General features: G+C 36.7%; 1 protein-coding gene across 1 annotated transcript in view; it reads right to left on the minus strand.

The window, feature by feature from the left end:
- The window catches only part of LOC123249930 (phospholipid-transporting ATPase ABCA3-like), a 306,282-nt gene that overhangs the window by 239,554 nt on the left and 47,519 nt on the right, over positions 1-19,209 (minus strand). The gene's annotated exons all lie outside the window — the stretch shown is intronic.

Here is a 19,209-nt window from a genome sequence, read left to right on the forward strand (position 1 = left end):
AAACACTTTCCAAACAAATAAAACTGGATCTAAACAATTGGAAAGCCATTGATTGCTCATGGGTAGGACGAGCTAACATAATAAAAATGACAATTCTACCCAAATTAATTTACCTATTTAGTGCTATACCTATCAAACTACCAAAAAACTTTTTTACTGAATTAGAAAAAACTATAACAAAGTTCATTTGGAAGAACAAAAGATCAAGAATATCAAGGGAAATAATGAAAAAAAAATGTGAAGGAAGGGGGCCTAGCAGTACCAGATATTAAACTATACTATAAAGCAGCAGCCATCAAAACAATGTGGTACTCGCTAAGAGACAGAAGGGAGGATCAGTGGAATAGACTTAGGGTAAGTGATGTCAGCAAGACAGTGTATGATAAAGCCAAAGAACCCAACTTTTGGGACAAAAATCCACTATTTGACAAAAACTGCTGGGAAATTTGGATAACAATATGGGAGAGATTAGGTTTAGATCAACATCTCACACAAGCAAAAGACCAAGAATATCAAGGGAAATAATGAAAAAAATATGAAGGAAGGTGGCCTAGCAGTACCAGATCTTAAACTGTACGATAAAGCAGTAGTCATCAAAACAATATGGTACAGGCGAAGAGACAGAAGGGAGGATCAGTGGAATAGACTAGGGGTAAGTGACATCAGCAAGACAGTTTTTGATAAACCCAAAGAACCTAGCTCTGAGGACAAAAATCCACTATTTGACAAAAACTGCTCGGAAAATTGGAAAACAATATGGTAGAGATTGGGCCTAGATCAACATCTCACACCCTATACCAAGATAAACTCAGAATGGTTGAATGACTTGCCTATAAAGAAGGAGACTATAAGTAAATTAGGTGAGCACAGAATAGTATACTTGTCAGATCTCTGGGAAAGGAAAGATTTTAAAACAAAGCAAGAGTTAAAGAAAATTAGAAAATGTAAAATAAATTATTTTGATTATATTATATTAAAAAGCTTGTGTACAAACAAAAACAATGCAACCAAAATCAAAAGGGAAGCAACAAATTGGGGAAAAAAATCTTTATAACAAAAAACTCTGACAGGGGTCTAATTACTCAAATATACAAGGAGTTAAATCAATTGTATAAAAAAGTCAAGCCATTCCCCAACTGATAAATGGGCAAGGGACATGAATAGGCCATTTTCAGATAAAGAAATCAAAAGTATCAATAAGCACATGAGAAAGTGTTCTAAATCTCTAATAATTAGAGAAATGCAAATCAAAAAAATTCTGAAGTATCACCTCACACCTAGCAGATTGGCTAAAATGATAGCAGGGGAGAGTAATGAATGTTGGAGGGGATGTGGCCAAATTGGGATATTAATGCATTGCTGGTGGAGTTGTGAATTGATCTAACTATTCTGGAAGGCAATTTGGAACTATGCTCAAAGGGGTATAAAAGAATGCCTGCCCTTTGATCCAGCCATATCATTGTTGGATTTGTACCCCAAAGAGATTATAGATAAACAGAATTGTACGAAAATATTTATAGCTGTGCTTTTTGTGGTGGTAAAAAACTGGAAAATGAGGGTATGCCCTTCAATTGGGGAATGGCTTAACAAAGTGTGGTATATGCTGGTGATGGAATACTATTGTGCTCAAAGAAACAATAAACTGGAGGAATTCCATGTGAACTGGAAAGACCTCCAGAAATTGATGTAGAGTGAAAGGAGCAGAGCCAGAAGAACATTGTACACAGAGACCAATATAGTGTGATAAAATAGAATGTACTAGCAGCAATGCAATAACCCAGGATAATTCTGAGGGATTTATGGAAAAGAACGCTATCCACATTCAGAGGAAGGACTGCAGGAGTGGAAATACAGAAGAAAAACAACTGCTTGAACACATTGGTTGAAGCAGACATGATTGGGGATGTAGACTGGAAACTGCCACACCAATGCAACTATCAACAATTCGGAAATAGGTTTTGATCAATGACACATGTTAAAACCAGTGGAAATTCATGTCAGCTATGGGCGGGGGGTGGGGGGGGAAGGGGAGAGGGGGTTGAAGGGGAAAATAAGAACATGAATCATGTAGCCATGGATAACTTTTCTAAAAAATAAAAATTATTTTAAAAAAAGAAAAAATAGAAAATGGGTGCGAAAGCAAAAATGCAAAGGGATGCCAAAAGGAGAAATGTTGGGATATAAAAATAGATGGTGGGGATGGTATAGCAAGAAATAAATGTAAACAAATGACAGAGGAGGAGATGCAAATGATCAAAGATGTGGAAGAGATTAGGAATAGAATCTATGGGACAAAGATAAAAGATAATGATGCAAGCAAAACACAAACATAAATACATTCACCAAAGAATGGGAAGCAAATTCAATAGCTATCCTAAAAAGCAAAAGCAAAGACATTAACGAATGCAAAGCACAAGAAGAAGCAAACTCAAATCTTATATCTTCAAAACACATTGATAAACAATCTACAGACATGCAAAATCAAAGCATACACCCAGAAAACATAACAAAAGGGAAATTACCAACAAGTTCAAAAGGAAAACTTACAGAAATAAGATCATTAGGGTGTTCTGAGCAGCTTGAAATACAAACTGCTAATCAAACAGACATTACAAATCAAATCTTAACATGTGATATTGGGAAGGAAAGACAAACATTAAGATCTCTAGGCATTAAAGCAGGAAAGACCCCAAAGGAATTGGTACAGGGGAAAATGATAATGAAAATGAGTTACTGGGAAATAACAATGGCTCCAAAGTTAAACGCAAGAAGCAAAGAGTTTATTCCTAAAGCATCTCCTAGGATAAACTGAATCCCAAGTGTAGCAATCCTTCAAGCTTGCAAACACACAGAGGAACTTATAGAGAGATCTAATAGATTTAAGGAAAACCAAAAGCAAACATCCAAGCAGACTTATACAGAAGCAAGAGAGAATGAAGGGAAGAAGGGAAACAAAACACATACAGAAGCAGTGGTAGCAACAGAGGGAAACAAAAATAAAAATTTTTTGTTGTCTACTAATGCAGCCAATAACATCACACACACACACACACACACACACACACACACACATATATCACAAAACTTACCCGCATTCAATCTTGTCAATGTAACATTTAAAGTGACAGCAGTTGATTCCAATATAACCTTTAATCACATGCAAACATTCCTTGAATCAGATCTGGATAAATCACACAAATGAATGTTCAAGGAAGAAAAGGAGTGTTTTCCTTACCCAAAATCAATAATAGTAACTAAGACAAAGTACAGCAACAGAATCAAGCATGACCTGAAAACAAGAACATGTACCCATTCATACTATCACATAGTACAGAGGTCAGACAGAAATGCAGTCAATAATAAGTAATACAAGTCTAGGGGAAGTGAGCTTAAGCCATGCTGAATCCAAAGGGGGAGAAAAGAATATGGGTGGAAAGCAAACTGGGATTGATATACCACAAGAGAAAGGTGGGGAAATTACAGAAACAATGACATCCATCATCCAAGTCAATAAAAATACTGAAAACAGGGAACTCCATGTAATGATCACACTGGGAAATGAAATTTATCCTGCATTAATTGATTCTGGTGCAACAATAAGTGTCCTCAAAACCTCTCCAAAGGACAGTAAGATCATAGGGTCAGCCCAAGTAAAAGGTGCAACAGGTCAAATCCAGAGGTTACCAACGCTAAGAATAAAGATGGTAAACCTTGGTCCTCTTACTACCAAGCACGTTTCCCTTAATCCCAGGATGCCCTTCAAACCTTTTAGGGTGAGATTTTTTTGGGGGCAATCATCCAGTGCAATCAATCAGGGGACATCTATCTGAATTTGTCAAAGCAATCAACTCAAGCATCATCTATTATTGTTCTTAGGGAAGTAGCAAATGATGACCAAGATTAGACAGTAGGATCCATCTTTGAAATCCCAAACATGGTGCCAACAGAAGTATGGGCAAAACACTCCAGCAATGTGGGGAATTTTAAAATCAACTACCCCAGTAAAGATAGAAGTCAAAGATGGGATACCACCAAGAATACCTCAGTACAGGCTGAGTAAAGAAGCAATAAAGGGAATAACCCCAATAATAGAGTCTCCTGGAGCAGAAGATCCTTGTCCAACTATATCAGATTTCAATACCCTTACTATGGCCATAAAGAAAAACAAACTGGACTCAGAGGTCAGAGTCCAATGGAGACTAATCCAAGACCTGAGAGCAGTGAATAACTTTGTGAAAAAAAAAATGCAATACAGTCATACTAAGTCCAAATGAGATAATATCAGAGATTCCAAGTAATTGCAGGATGGTTTTCCGTGACTGGTTTGTGTATTGCGTATTATACCATCCCAATAGCCAAGGACAACCAAAATATCTTTGCATTCACATGGAAACACCATCAGGTCACATCATCAACATTACCCCAGGGTTTCTGCAATAGCGGCTCAATTTTCTGCCAATCCTAAAAAGAAACCTAAAGAGCATGAAATTCAGAGACAGCAAACTGCTCCACTATGTGGATGACATACTATTAGCTACCCCAAATGAAAGTTTGTCAGACAGTGTAACCCTTTTGCAAGAGCTATGCAAAAGAGGCCACAAAGTGTTAAGATCCAAATTGCAGTGGTAACTACAAAGAGTAGAATGCCTAGGGTTCATCTCAGAAAAGGGCACAAGGAAAATTTCCCAGGAGAGCGGAGGACATTCAAAGACTGTGTTTGCCAACAACAAAGAAGCAGCTGTGTGCATTATTGGGAGTATCGGGTTTCTATAGGCAGTGGATTCATGGATACAGTCAAATATCTAGATGCCTTAGTGATATGACCAGGAACTCTGCCTCAGAGCTTTTGAAACACACCAAGGAACATTGAAATGCAATATCTAAGCTCAACAATGCAGTTTTCACAGCGCCTGCTCCCGGAATCCCTGATTATACAAAAAACTTCACAAAAGACAAAGGCACAGCTTCAGGAGTGCTAGTGCAGGACCTAGAACAAACATTTAGACCATTGGCTTACTATAGCTCCCAGTTAGATGCTGCTGAAAAGGGATGACCCATTTCCTCCAAGCGATTGGAGCTACAGTACTCATTATCAAAAAAGCATCTGATTTGGTATTAGGAAGCAAGTTGATAGTATATTCCCCAGACCACATAGAGAGCATGATCAAAAATAGCAACTTGCTTGCATTCACCCCACAAAGACTGTCTCAGTACAAAATAATACTCTTAAGCAATGAAAACATCATTCTGAGGCATTGCCAGTCATTAAATCCAGCCACTCTGCTTCCACATTTTCCAGTGTCAGGAAAACCAGTGTATGACTGCCAAGACACCTTGGAAATAGTACAAAAAACAAGAGCAGATTTGAAAGATACACCTATTTCAGAGCCAGAAATTGAACTCTATACCAATGGCTCAGCATACATGTACCAAGGAGAAAATTTTGTGGGAGCAGCAGTAGTGATACAGAGAGAAACTTTGTGGTTTGCTTCTTTACCAAATATAGTTAGCACTCAAGGGTCAGAATTAATGTTTGTTGAGAGCTCTGCAAATAGGGAAGGACAAAAGAGTTAATATCTTCACAGACAGTAGATATACATTCACCGTCCTCCATGCCACTGGAGAAATATGGAGACATGGATGTTCTATAACATCTGGGGGGAAGGCAATAGCATATGGTGACTTGATTCTGCAACTTCTCGAAGCAGTACATCTTCCTAGAGAAATGGCAGCCATGCATTGCCAGAGTCACACTCAGGGTACAGACAGAATATCATTAGGGAACCACAGAGCAGATATCACAGCTAAATTAGGAGCCAGATTTGGACCTACCCATGCTCTGAACCTTACCTGTAGTATAGAGAAGGGGTCATATAGCAATGGGAAGAAATAATGCAAATGTGCAAAGAAATCTTTGGCATTAAGGAGAATGATTATATAAGGGATCAGCTTTCTCATTCCATATCACACACATTGGGTGAGAAGCATGAATCAAACCATTGCAAAGAATCACATCAAGAAGATTTGCAAAATGGCTTAGAATCATCAAAAAATAAAATTCCTCTCTTTATTCCAAGTATAAAGCAAAAGGATAGCTTGGATAAGGAACAATATGACGAGGATTTACAAAGTTTCCAGAAAGGAACACTTTCAGTAACCTCTGGGGAATTAGATGCAACAATTCTTTCCCATGCAATGGCTTTAGACACAATGTCACAGTTAGAGGTTAAAGAGCAAGAAAGTCTAGAGGTTGGCAAGAACTTGATTTTAAAGAAATGACCCACTGATTTAAAAGATGATAGCAGCTGTGTAGGAAAATCAAAATCCACCTTTCTCAACCCCTTAGCTACAGAATTTCATCCTAAACTTTGGGGAAGAGATAGGGAACAGTTGTCTTCTTCTACAATCAGTGTGGCTGAGCATCACGACAATCACAGCTAACATCAAGACTGTTGCTGTGATTGATAACAAAAATCATCTAATGTCAGTAACAAAAACAGTAGGGCAAAATAGGGAACATCAGTCAGCTTTTGAATCAGTAGTTGAACCTGATGTGTTGAAGGGATCACAATCTAACTATCATACAATCCCGGAGACTACTGAAAGAAAGATTGCTGATTTGAGGCTTGACAGTTCTTTAAAGAGCAGAGTGGAAGATAAATCAAATCACATCTCCATTTCTGAAGCCCTTAATGAAAGCCAACATGGAATCTGCGATAATGACAATGACTTACAAGCTCTCAATGAGAGTATGCTCTTTAAGCCTGCTTTCTGTAATCCTGATTCTAAACTGAACTTGCCTAATGGTGCTATAGGAAGTTTGGGTTTAGAGACAAAAGACCATATGCAACACAGAATCAATGACAAGTGTACACAAAATACAGAGGATTCTTTATTACCCTTAGTGCCAGTGAAGTCCAATGACAGTGGAGAACCCTTAGTTACTCTAGAAATCGGGAAGGGGGGTGGGGTACACTATGAGGGATTACTGGACACAGGGGCAACTTGTTCCGTACTATGAGAACCACCTGAAGGATGTCAATTTCAAGGCAGTTTAAGAGTAAGAGGAGCTTCTGGGGTAGCACAAATCCCAAAGCTAAAAGTTAAAATGTTAAAATTTGGACCTCTGACTCTTGAACACACCTTCCTATTGATGCCATCATGTCCTTCAAACCTCGTGGGAAGAGATCTTCTATGCAAATTGGCTGCAACCATCCAATGTCAACCGGATGGACAAATTTATTTACATATACCCAAAAGATCTCTGAAACACCATCCCATTTTATTTTTAGACACATGTAGTGAGGAACCATCATACCAATCAACTGATAACATCTATGAGGTTCCAGATGATATTCCAGATTATGTGTGGGCTAAAAATTCAAATGAGGTGGGCAGGATATTGTCAGCGGAACCAGTAAAGATAGAGGTGAAAGAAGGCTTACCTCCAAGAATTCCTCAGTTCAGACTTAGTCAAGAAGTGATATAAGGAGTGAAATCTATCATAGAAAGTTTATTGGAGCAGGGCATATTAAAATATGGATTTTCACAATACACCAATCATGCCGATAAGGAAAGCAAAATTATCTCCTGATGGGAAGACTCAATGGCGTTTAGTTCAAGATCTCAGAGCAATAAACGACCATGTGCAAAAGACTTATGCTGTAGTACCAAGTCCATCACAAATCATTGCAGCCATTCCACCTGAAGCTGCTTGGTTTACTGTTCTGGACCTGAGCTCTGCATACTTCTCTGTTCCCCTGCACAGAGACAGCCAGAAGCTGTTCGCTTTCTCCTGGGAGGGTAACTCCCACGTTTGCCCCAGGGATTTGCAGATTCGGCTTCACTCTTTTGCCAAATTCTGCAGAGAGGCCTTGAGTCGATAACATTCCTTGACAGCAAAATGGTACATTATGTTGATGACATCCTGCTAATGTCACCATCTGCTGAAGTCTGTTACACTGATAGCGTACACTTGATCAAAGAGCTAGGCAAAAGGGGCCATAAAATTTCCAAATCGAAACTTCAATTCGTAAAGGAAAAAGTAAATTATTTAGGAATCATCCTAGAGAATGGCTCCAGAAGAATTTCCCAAAAGAGAACACAAGATATACAAAATTTGAGTTTGCCTAAGACAAAAAAGCAACTCAGAGCATGAGTCAGAAGCAGAAGTAGACCAAGAGCCAGTAAACAATCAGATTTTACACCCAAATGATTATCCCAATCTCAATCACTTAGAAGAATCATCTGTAAATAATTATGACAATGGAAAAGAATCAATGAAAGAAGACATAACATTTGATTTACAATCAATACCAGATCTAGAAACTGATGACGATGAATGAATGAAAGCACAAAGACTTAATCACGAACTCTTTTTTTGATACCTATAATAATCATCTTTATTGAAAATCACAAAAGAGAAGAAGAGAAAATAATCATATATGATAGACATTTAAAAATTTGTTCCTGACACAAGTCAGAAGGTGACAAGCGCTGGTGCATCAAAACAATACAAGTCAGAAATTGACAAGTGCTGGTGCATCAAACGTCTCACTTGTTGCTGACTTCGCAGATCTTCACGAGGACAGCAAACCTGAGAACTACAAAGACATCCGTGACCAAATACATCTATCGTAAGAAGGACATCCACACTGTGAAGAGGAACATCAGATCAGTGTTGGACACATGTATTTGTAAAGAGAGAACTTACACCCAAAAGAATTCTCACTGCACACAACACTAGATTCTATCCAAGCAGTACATACTAATTGCAAAAGAATTCTGGTGGAGTAAGTATGTAACACATCATTACACGGATAAGTCACTAGACAACACATAAAACATTTTCCTGACTTCACATTTACATGTGAAACACAAAACTTACACTTAAGAGAGAAGAACTTGTCTGCCTTAGCACAATTTTCCTTTTGGTACAGACACCGTTCTACTCAAATCACCTGACATGTCATGTACATATGTAATTTTGCTTACTAACCATTAGCAATAAGTTTTACTAACACACAGGGAAAGTTTAGTTAGTTTAGTAAGTTAGTACAGGGACAGATTTGTCTAAAATTTTCTTTGTAAATATTGTACATAACAAAGGTCTATGGTTTAACCAATAGACTTACAAAATATATAGGCTTACTTATTATTACTAACATTTCTAACATAGACATAAGTGTACTAACCTATTCATACACTAACTTTAGCAAGTGAACTAGAATTTAGAAGTTTATTTGAAAAAAAATAATATTTGCAAAACTTTTCTTAGTTAATATTATCTGATTACTTCATAAAATTAGGTAGATGCATAGATAGGATTCATTACTTTGTTCTAGTTAGCAAAAATTAGTCTTAAGAATATGTGTGAATGTTTAAAATGTAATTTGTTTTCCTTTCTGTTCAAAATTTTTTGAAAAACTGAAATCCTCATTTCTCTCCTATACTTTTACCTTAACCCGTCTTAGTTTTAGCTTAGTTTAGTTATAGCATAGTTTAGGAGATTTTTATTATTTTGCAAACTTAGTTAGGGATAAGAGCTTCGTAAGAATTTAGCTTAGTATAAGAGTAGCAATCCCTTAGACTTTAGTAACTATTAAAATGGTGCTAGTTGCACATTTTGAAAAGAAAAGGGGCATTTGTAGTATAGAGAAGGGGTCATATAGTTTTTTCAAGCTTTGGCTGAGTTCCAAAAGCTGTTAGGAGTTTGGAATCTTGAGGAAAAGTCAGTTGATTAGGGTCTCCCATGGAGGGAGGTTGTCTGATCAGCCGAGCTGCCTCCTTACCTAGCTGTAGTATTGAAATTTAGCCTAGCTTTGATATATTTACTTAAGAAATTATTATTTTGGATAAACCCTTTATATCTTCCTTCCCTAATATTATTTCCTACCTTCCCTCCCTTACCTTATATGTCTGTGGAGTTAATAAGGAGAGTAATTAGAGAGGAGTTCAAAATCTGTGAAGGGTTAATTGCTATTTGACAATATTAGATATAAAGAAACTAGTCAATTCCCTTTAGATAGCAATAGCATTTGTAAGCTGAGTTAAAGGCTGGTTCTTACTCAGACTCCATCTTTGCCTCCCTTCCCCCACCTGAGGTTCATGAGACAACTGTTAGGGCTTTCCTTTGATCCACTTTCCTGACAAATCATCCTTTAAAGATACTAAACCCTTTTGTGTTTCAACAGACCTGTTAGTATAATTTGTCTGTTAGTTATTAAAAGAGGGAAGAAGAGGGAAGAACCAACATACTCTGGGCTTGAAGGGAAGCCGGGGTATCCATCTTGAAGGAAGGTGTAACTTCAAAACAAGTCCCTTCCTGTGAAATTAACTAAACCCTGTTTGTTAATTTCAGTTTAATCTATTTCCCTCAGCCTGTGTTTGAGTCTAAGTCCCAGTCTGTAAGGCCTGCTGTTTGTCTGTTTAGTTTAATTTCTCCTCTCCCTGAAGATCTCTGTTTCCCTTCTGTGTTATACTCCTGACTTCAGCCCTATTATATCCTGAATCTCCTTAATCCCAGCCTACCTGTAACCTAGATTACTCACTTTGCAAGTCTCTGACAATCTCCTTTCAAATTCCCTTATCCCACACACCTTTCCTCAAATTATCCCCATAACATTCCCTGATGGAGGAAGACACATTAAAGCAAATCTACAATCCCAGGGAAGTTCAATACTGGGAACAAAATCTAGATGCCAAACAAGTGGGAGGAATATGGTTTTTGGAGTCAGGCAAGCCCATACTGCCAAAGGCTCTATATTACCCAGTGTGCAACTCAATCCATGAAAAGAAGCACTATGGCACACAGACCATTGTTGACTCAATAAGAAAGTTTTGGATCACCCCAGATATTACCTCATGTGTAAAGATAATCTGTCAGAAGTGTAAAATCTGTATGCAATTTAACCCAAGAGCAAGGGCCTTGGGGGCACACCATTGTCTTACACTCTGTTTGATCGATTATATAAACATGCCCAGAGACAAAGGCTTCGAATACTGTCTGAGGTTTTTCCTGCCAAGAAGAACAATGCTGCATTTGTCATAAAGACCCTGTTGAAAGAAATCATCCCGAGGTACTCAATTCCATCTAGAATTGACATGGACAAGTGATCTCACTTTATCTACAAGATCTTGCAAGAAGTTTAAAAAAACTTGGGAGATACAGGGATCTTTCCACTCAGCCTACCATCTGGCCTCTGCAGGGCAAGTGGAAAGATTTAATAGAGATATCAAAACACTAAAAGGAAAGGTCTACTCAGAAACTCGCCTTAAGTGGACAGAAGCTTTTTCTATTTTGTTGTACTATTTAAAAACAAAGCCAAGTACAGACTTGCATATCTCACCCTTTGAAATACTTTATGGCTATGCAATGTGGACAGGAAAATCTTTTAAACCAGCTTACACTTCAATGTTAGGAGCAGATTGTCAACTATATAAATATATATCTGCCTTACAACAGAGACTGACATGCATGAGTTAGGCCCATGGACTTTGAAATCCACAACGTAAAACCTGGAGACATGGTATACAAAAAGAACTTTGACAGAAAGTCAGCCCTGGATGTTAAATGGATCGGATCATATCAGGTCCTACTTACTTCCCCGACCACAATCAAAGTCCAAAACAAAGATTCATGGTATCATGTTTCACATGTGAAGGAGCAGAAACAACACCCAGAACACCCAGAACAACCAGAACAACTAGACCAAACCAACCAAGAAATGTAAACATAAGAAAATTGCAAACAACACAAGTCAATACATAACTGATAACACAAACTGATAAAACAACACAATCACAATAGTTCCAGAGCTGGACGAGAGATCTTCAGTCAAAAAGTTCGACAACAGACAAGCAGTTTATACAATCACAAAGAAGTCATACAAGAGAAGATTAAAAGAAAAGATCAACAAAAGCTGCAAACCACCACCAAGGAGACCAGTACAAAGGAAATGGAAATTAAAAGAACTGTGAAAAATCATGAACATAGCAAGAAGATGATGGACAGGAATGGGCTATGTAAGACTGGACAGGAATGGGTTATGTAAGACTGGTGCAGCGAAAAGCACAAAAACACAAATTACCTTCACACCTTAGGGAAAAATGCATTTCATAGTATATAAATTCAAGAAAGAAGGGATCTACAGGTAACATAAGAGAGATTTTCCTACAAGTGGGTACTGCATTCACAGTACACATAAGAACACAAAACACAACACAAAACTGACAAATTAGCTGACACCTCATGTAAATAAACAAGTGTCAGAAGATTGTGTACATAAAATTGTATATAATGTATGTAAATGTACATAGAATGTAAATAATTCAGCAAGTCTCAGGAAAGTCTTAGCCAAATATAAAGGTGCAAAGCCTTCGGGTCTGGCTAACACTGAATGCAGACTGTAAATATTGTACATTATCTAAATAGATGCAGAAAAAGCCTTTGACAAAATACAACACCTATTCCTATTGAAAACACTAAAAAGTATAAAAATAGAATGGCCATTCTTCAAAATAACCAACAGTATATATTTAAAACCATCAGTAAGTATCATCTGCAATGGGGACAAGTCAGAAGCCTTCCCAATAAGATCAGGAGTGAAGCAAGGATGCCCATTATAACCTCTTTTATTCAATATGTACTAGAAATGGTAGCAGTAGCAATTAGAGAAGAAAAAGTAATTGAAGGGATTAAGGCAGGCAATGAGGAGACTAAACTATCACTCTTTGCATATGATATGATGGTATACTTAAAGAACCCCAGAAAATCAACCAAAAGGCTGGTGGAAATAATGAACAACTTTAGTAAAGTTACAGCATACAAAATAAACGCACATAAATCATCAGCATTTCTATACCTCTCCAACAAAATTCAGAAGCAGGTGTTAGAAAGAGAAACTCCATTTAAAATCACCCTAGATAATATAAAATATTTAGGAATCTATTTGCCAAGACAAACACAGGAATTCTATGAATACAACTACAAAACACTTTTTACACAATTAAAACTAAATCTAAATCATTGGAAAAACATTAATTGTTCCTGGGTAGGATGAGCTAATATAATAAAAATGACAATCCTACTCAAATTAATTTACTTATTCAGTGCCATACCTATCAAACTACCAAAAAACTTTTTTATAGAATTAGAAAAAAATTATAACAAAGTTCATCTGGAAGAACAAAAGATCAAGAATATCAAGGGATATAATGGAAAAAATGTGAAGGAGGGGGGTCTAGCAGTACCAGATCTTAAACTATACTATAAAGCAGTGGTCATCAAAACAACATGGTACTGGCTAAGAGACAGAAAGGTGGATGAATGGAATTGTACGTTTTAAAATGGCTCTGAATCTTGGAAAACTACATTTCCTAGGACTCTCTACCTTAACTTCCTCAGACACAACCCACTTTCTTTGTGGGAGGTGTCTGAGAAAGTATAAAAAAGAAGAGAAAGCGTGGGTTTTGGCACCCTTTTCCTGCAACAGAGGAAAGCACCTTTTTCCCTGGAGAGCTTTTTTCTCCAGAGCTTTGGTCCCAGCTATCTGCTGGAGATCTAATTTTCTCTGGCTTCAACAAACCCTTCTTTTCTTAAACCCTAAAATAAACTCAGTTAAATATCCCTGAAGTCTAGCCTGATTTTGTTCTGCTCTGAAGCCCACCTCTAAAGGGCTTTGGTTAATTTCCCTACTAGGGTTGGGGGCTACTCCAACTACCTTCCTTCCCTTCCTTTCCCTTCCTTCTCCCATCCTTCCTTCTTTTGCCCATAACAGAATAGCCTAGGGGTAAATGACCTCAGCAAGCTAGTGTTTCATAAATGCAAAGATCCTGGCTTTTGGGACAAGAACTCATTATTTGTCAAAAACTACTGGGAAAATTAGGTTTAGATTAACATCTTACACTCTATGCCAAGATAAATTCAAAATGGGTAAATGACTTAAATATAAAGAGCGAAATCATAAATAAATTAGGTGAACATAGATTAGTATATCTGTAAGATCTGTGGGAAAGGAAGGAATTTAAGACCAAGCAAGAGATAGAGAACATTGTAAAATGAGTGACTGATTTATATCAAATTTAAAAAGTTTTGTAAAATAGACAATGAGGAGACCAAGCTAGCACTCTTTGCAGATGATATGATGGTGTACTTAAAAATCCTAGCAAATCAACTAAAAAGTAGTAGAAATAATCAATAACTTTAGCAAAGATGCAGGATACAAAATAAATGCACATAAATCATTAGCATTTTTATATATTTCCAACACATCGCAGCAGGAAGAGTTAGAAAGAGAAATTCCATTTAAAATCACCCTAGACAATATAAAATACTTAGGAATGTATCTGCCAAGACAAACACAGTAATTATATGAACACAACTACAAAACCCTTTCCACACACAAAAAAACTAGATCTAAACTAGATTAATTTAAACTAGATCTAAACAATTGGGAAAATATTGAGTGTCATGGGTAGGACAAGCTAACATAATAAAAATGACCATCCTACCCAAATTAATATATCTATTTAGTGCTATACCTATCAAACTACCAAAATTTTTTTTATTGAATTAGAAAAAACTATAACAAAGTGCATTTGGAAGAACAAAAGACCAAGAATATCAAGGGAAATAATGAAAAAAAAATATGAAGGAAGATGGCCTAGCAGTTACCAGATCTTAAACTGTACTAGAAAGCAGTAGTCATTAAAACAATATGGTACTGACAAAGAGACAGAAGAGAGGATCAGTGGAATAGACTAGAGGTAAGCGACCTCAGCAAGACAGTTTTTGATAAGCCCAAAGAACCCAGCTTTGGGGGAAAAAAAAACCCACTATTTGACAAAAACTGCTAGGAAAATTGGAAAGCAATATGGGAGAGATTGGGCCTAGATCAACATCTCATACCCTATACCAAGATAAACTCAGAATAGATGAATGACTTGAATATAAAGAAGGAAACTATAGGTAAACTGGGTGAGCACAGAATAGTATACTTGTCAGATCTATGGGAAGGGAAAGATTTTAAAACCAAGCAAGAGTTAGAAAAAATAACAAAATGTAAAATAAATAATTGTGACTACATTAAACTAAAAAGTTTTTGTATAGACAAAACCAATGCTACCAAAATTAGAAGGGAAACAACAAATTGGGGAAAAAATCTTTATAACAAAAAACTCAGACAAAGGTCTAATTAATCAAATATACAAGGAGCTAAATCAATTGTACAAGAAATCTAGCCATCTCCCAATCAATAAATGGGCAAGAGACATGAATAGGTAATTTTCAGATAAAGAAATCAAAACTATCAATAAGCACATGAGAAAGTGTTCTAAATCTCTAATGATTAGAGAAATGCAAATCAAAAGAACTCTGAAGTATCACCTCATACCTAGCAGATTGGCTAAAATGACATCAAGGGAGAGTAATGAATGTTGGAGGGGATGTGGCAAAATTGGGACATTAATGCATTGCTGGTGGATTTGTGAACTGATCCAACCATTCTGGAAGGCAATTTGGAATGTCCTTTGATTGGGGAATGGCCGAACAAATTGTGGTATCTGTTGGTGATGGAATACTATTGTGCTCAAAGGAATAATGAACTGGAGGAATTCCATGTGAACTGGAATGACCTTCAGGAATTGATGCAGAGTGAAAGGAGCAGATCCAGATCATTGTACACAGAGACTGATACACTGTGATATAATCAAACATAATGGACTTCTCTACTAGCAGCAATGCAAGGATCCAGAGCAGTGCTGAGGGACTTATGAGAAAGAAAACTAGTCACATTCAGAGAAAGAACTGTGGGAGGAAAAACAGAAAAAAACAACTGCTTGAACATATAGGCTGATGGGGATATTATTGGGGATGTAGACACTAAATGATAACTCTAGTCCAACTATCAATAATATGGAATTAGTTCTTGATCAATGATACATTAAAACCCAGTGGGATTGTGCATTGGCTAAGGGGAGTTAGGGGGTTTTGGGGGAGAGGGAAAGAAAATAAAATATGTAACTAGGGGGAAATATTCAAAATAAAAATAAAAATAAAAGTTTTGTACCAGCAAAACCAATGCAACCAAAATTAGAGGGAAAGCAACAAACTGGGAGAACATTTTTATAACAAAACTCTCTGACAAAGGTTTAGTTTTCCAAACATATAAAGAATTAAGTCAAATTTACAAAAAATCAAGCCATTCCCTAATCGACAAATGGTCAATGGACATGAATAGGCAGCTTTCACATGATGGAATCAAAACTATCAATAAGCACATTAAAAAATGTTCTAAATCCCTCCTGATTAGAGAAATGCAAATTAAAAGAACTCTGAGGTACCACTTCACACCTAGAAGATTAGCCAATATGACAGCAAAGGAAAGTGATTAATGTTGGAAGGGATATGACAAAACTGGGACACTAATACACTGCTGGAGTTGTGAATTGGTCCAACCATTCTGGAGAGCAATTTGGAACTATGCACAAGGGGCTTTAAATGAATGCCTTCCCTTTGACCCAGCCATACCACTACTGGGTTTGTACCCCAAAGAGATAATAAGGAAAAAGACTTGTACAAAAATATGTATAGTCAAGCTCTTTGTGATGGCAAAAAATTAGAAAACGAGGTGGTGTCTATCAATTGGGAAATGGCTGAATAAATTGTGGTATATGTTAGTGATGGAATATTATTGTGCTGAAAAGAATAAAGAAATGGAGGAATTCCATGTGAACTGGAAATGACCTGCAGGAACTAATGCAGAATGAAAGGAGCAGAACCAGAACATTGTACATAGATACATTATGGCACAATCAAATATAATGGACTTTTCTACCAGCAGCAATGCAATAACCCAGGACAATCCAGAGGAACTTGTGAGAAAGAATGCTATCCAAATGCAGAGAAAGAACTGTGGAATCAGAAATGCATTAGAAAAATATATGCTTGATCATGTAGTGCAATAGGAATGTGAATAGGGTTTTTATGTTAAAAGATCACTCTACTTCAAATATGAATAACATGGAAATACGTTTTGAACAATGATCCATGTATAACCCAGTGGAACTGCTTGTTGGCTTCAGGAGGGGGTAAGAAAGAAGGGGTGGGGGTTATGAATCATTTAACCATGGGAAAACATTCTAAATAAAAAAAATTTTGAAAATCCTTTTGAATTATCCTTTTTCTACATGTCCTATCTAAGATGAGTCCCCTTTCCCCTGAAATTTCTATATACTTGTGGAAGTATGTGTTCCTGGTTTGGGAGGATTTTTTTCCAGCTGTTCTTACTATGCCATCTTAGTAAATACCCATTTCTAAAGACTAATTAAGTCTAGTTGCCTAACAGATATTAAATACTTAATTAATGGGAAGAATATACTATTGGAAACTTAAGCTAGAACCGGACCCCCACTCACCCACCCAAATCGAATTTATCCAAGGTCCTTGAAGGGGAAAATAGGGCTCTCTCTAAGGAAACAGCATGCCAGTCAATGAGTGGTTGGATGGGAGACCCAGAGTCTACATCCCGTAAACATTTTCAAGGATTGGTTCCTTTAACCAATCATTGAATTGAATAGTTTCAAATTATCTCAGCATTCTTGTTACCTGGAATAATCTGGGTTGTTAAATAGAATGTTAGTTTTTTCCTAAAATATGGCACCCAGGAATGAATATGGTACTCCAGGCATTGACCTATCCAGACATTATAAAGTGATAATATTATCTCTGTGATTCTTTTTTCTTTAGACCCGATCTATAATTTCATTCATATGAAGAACTCTTGGTAAAGAAATTCTCTTCACCAACATAAGTCACCATTTGTTCTGTAACTTAAAAGTAAGAGAGTGGTCTGGGCATTATTCTGTCACTTAAACAGCATCTCTCAAAGGGAAATACTTCAAATCAATGTCTTCTTCACTCCAAAATTGGTATTAACTAATAAGCAAGTGAAATACATACTAATGGGAGCTCACCAACCCTCTTGAAACCAAGGTTTACCCTAGAAACCTGAAGGGAGAAGCATAAACTCTTCTCTGGGGCCCCAGCAGCATCATTTATTAGTAATGTCACACTCATATAGAAACAAGAGCCATTAAAACTATATGTAAAAATCACTACAGGCCACATAATGACTTAGAAAACCATATATTAATATTATATCTATTTTATTATACTTTTGGTAAATTTTTCCCAATTTTTATTTTAATTCTGATTTGGGCCACATAAGAATGCTTTGGGATGCATGTTCGCCATTTTTGCTTTACATCATACTTCAAGGTTCCATTAATAAAATGTAAAATTTCATTAGCTATTTTGGGAATCAATTCAAACTATCTTAGGTCCATTAAAACCTTCAACTTATTTTATTTTTTTTAAACCCTTACCTTCCGTCTTGGAGTCAATACTGTATATTGGCTCCAAAGCAGAAGAGTGGTAAGGATAGGCAATGGGGGTCAAGTGACTTGCCCAGGGTCACACAGCTAGGAAGTTTCTGAGGCCACATTTGAACCTAGGACCTCCTGTCTTTAGGCCTGGCTCTCAATCCACTGAGCTACCCAGCTGCCCCCAAGTTATTTTACTCAAGAGATTCTGTAGTTATCTAGCAATATTTCACCTATCAACTCCCTAGTCAGGTGAGTTTTTAAACTTAAACTCCAAATGGGGTCACAAAGAGTTGGACAAGACAGAAAAACAACTTGGCAACAAAAATTTCTTGATGGTGTTAAAGATTTTACATTTACTGCTATATGTGCACACTGAGACTCTATTTCTCCCAATAAGAACACAAACTTTGAAGGAGAAGAAGGTGACATATCTTTTTTATATTCCCCCCATATTACCTAATGAAGTACTCTGCAGTCATCAGGAATTCAGTTATTAATTGATTATCTTTTTATATATACAGTCAGAATGAGTATATCAAGCCACTCAAAGAATGATGCACTTTGTAAACAATAATCACAAGTTACCTCTGAAGTAAAAATCATATTATTAATTAAAATAATTATAATCAAGAAATAGTTAGCACACTTAACATTAAGAATAAGAACTGGCTCTGGAATGCTTGCCTAAACAATCTCATATTCCCATGAATGAAAGATGTAGTACCTTAAGTTATAATGCTACCTGGGAGGGATCACTGAGATGTGTTAATATTGTGTTTTTACAAAATCCTATTTAATAAGCATTTATTAAGTGCCCCCTATATA

The sequence above is a fragment of the Gracilinanus agilis genome, chromosome 1, assembly GCF_016433145.1.
Source record: "Gracilinanus agilis isolate LMUSP501 chromosome 1, AgileGrace, whole genome shotgun sequence".
NCBI lineage: Eukaryota > Metazoa > Chordata > Mammalia > Didelphimorphia > Didelphidae > Gracilinanus > Gracilinanus agilis.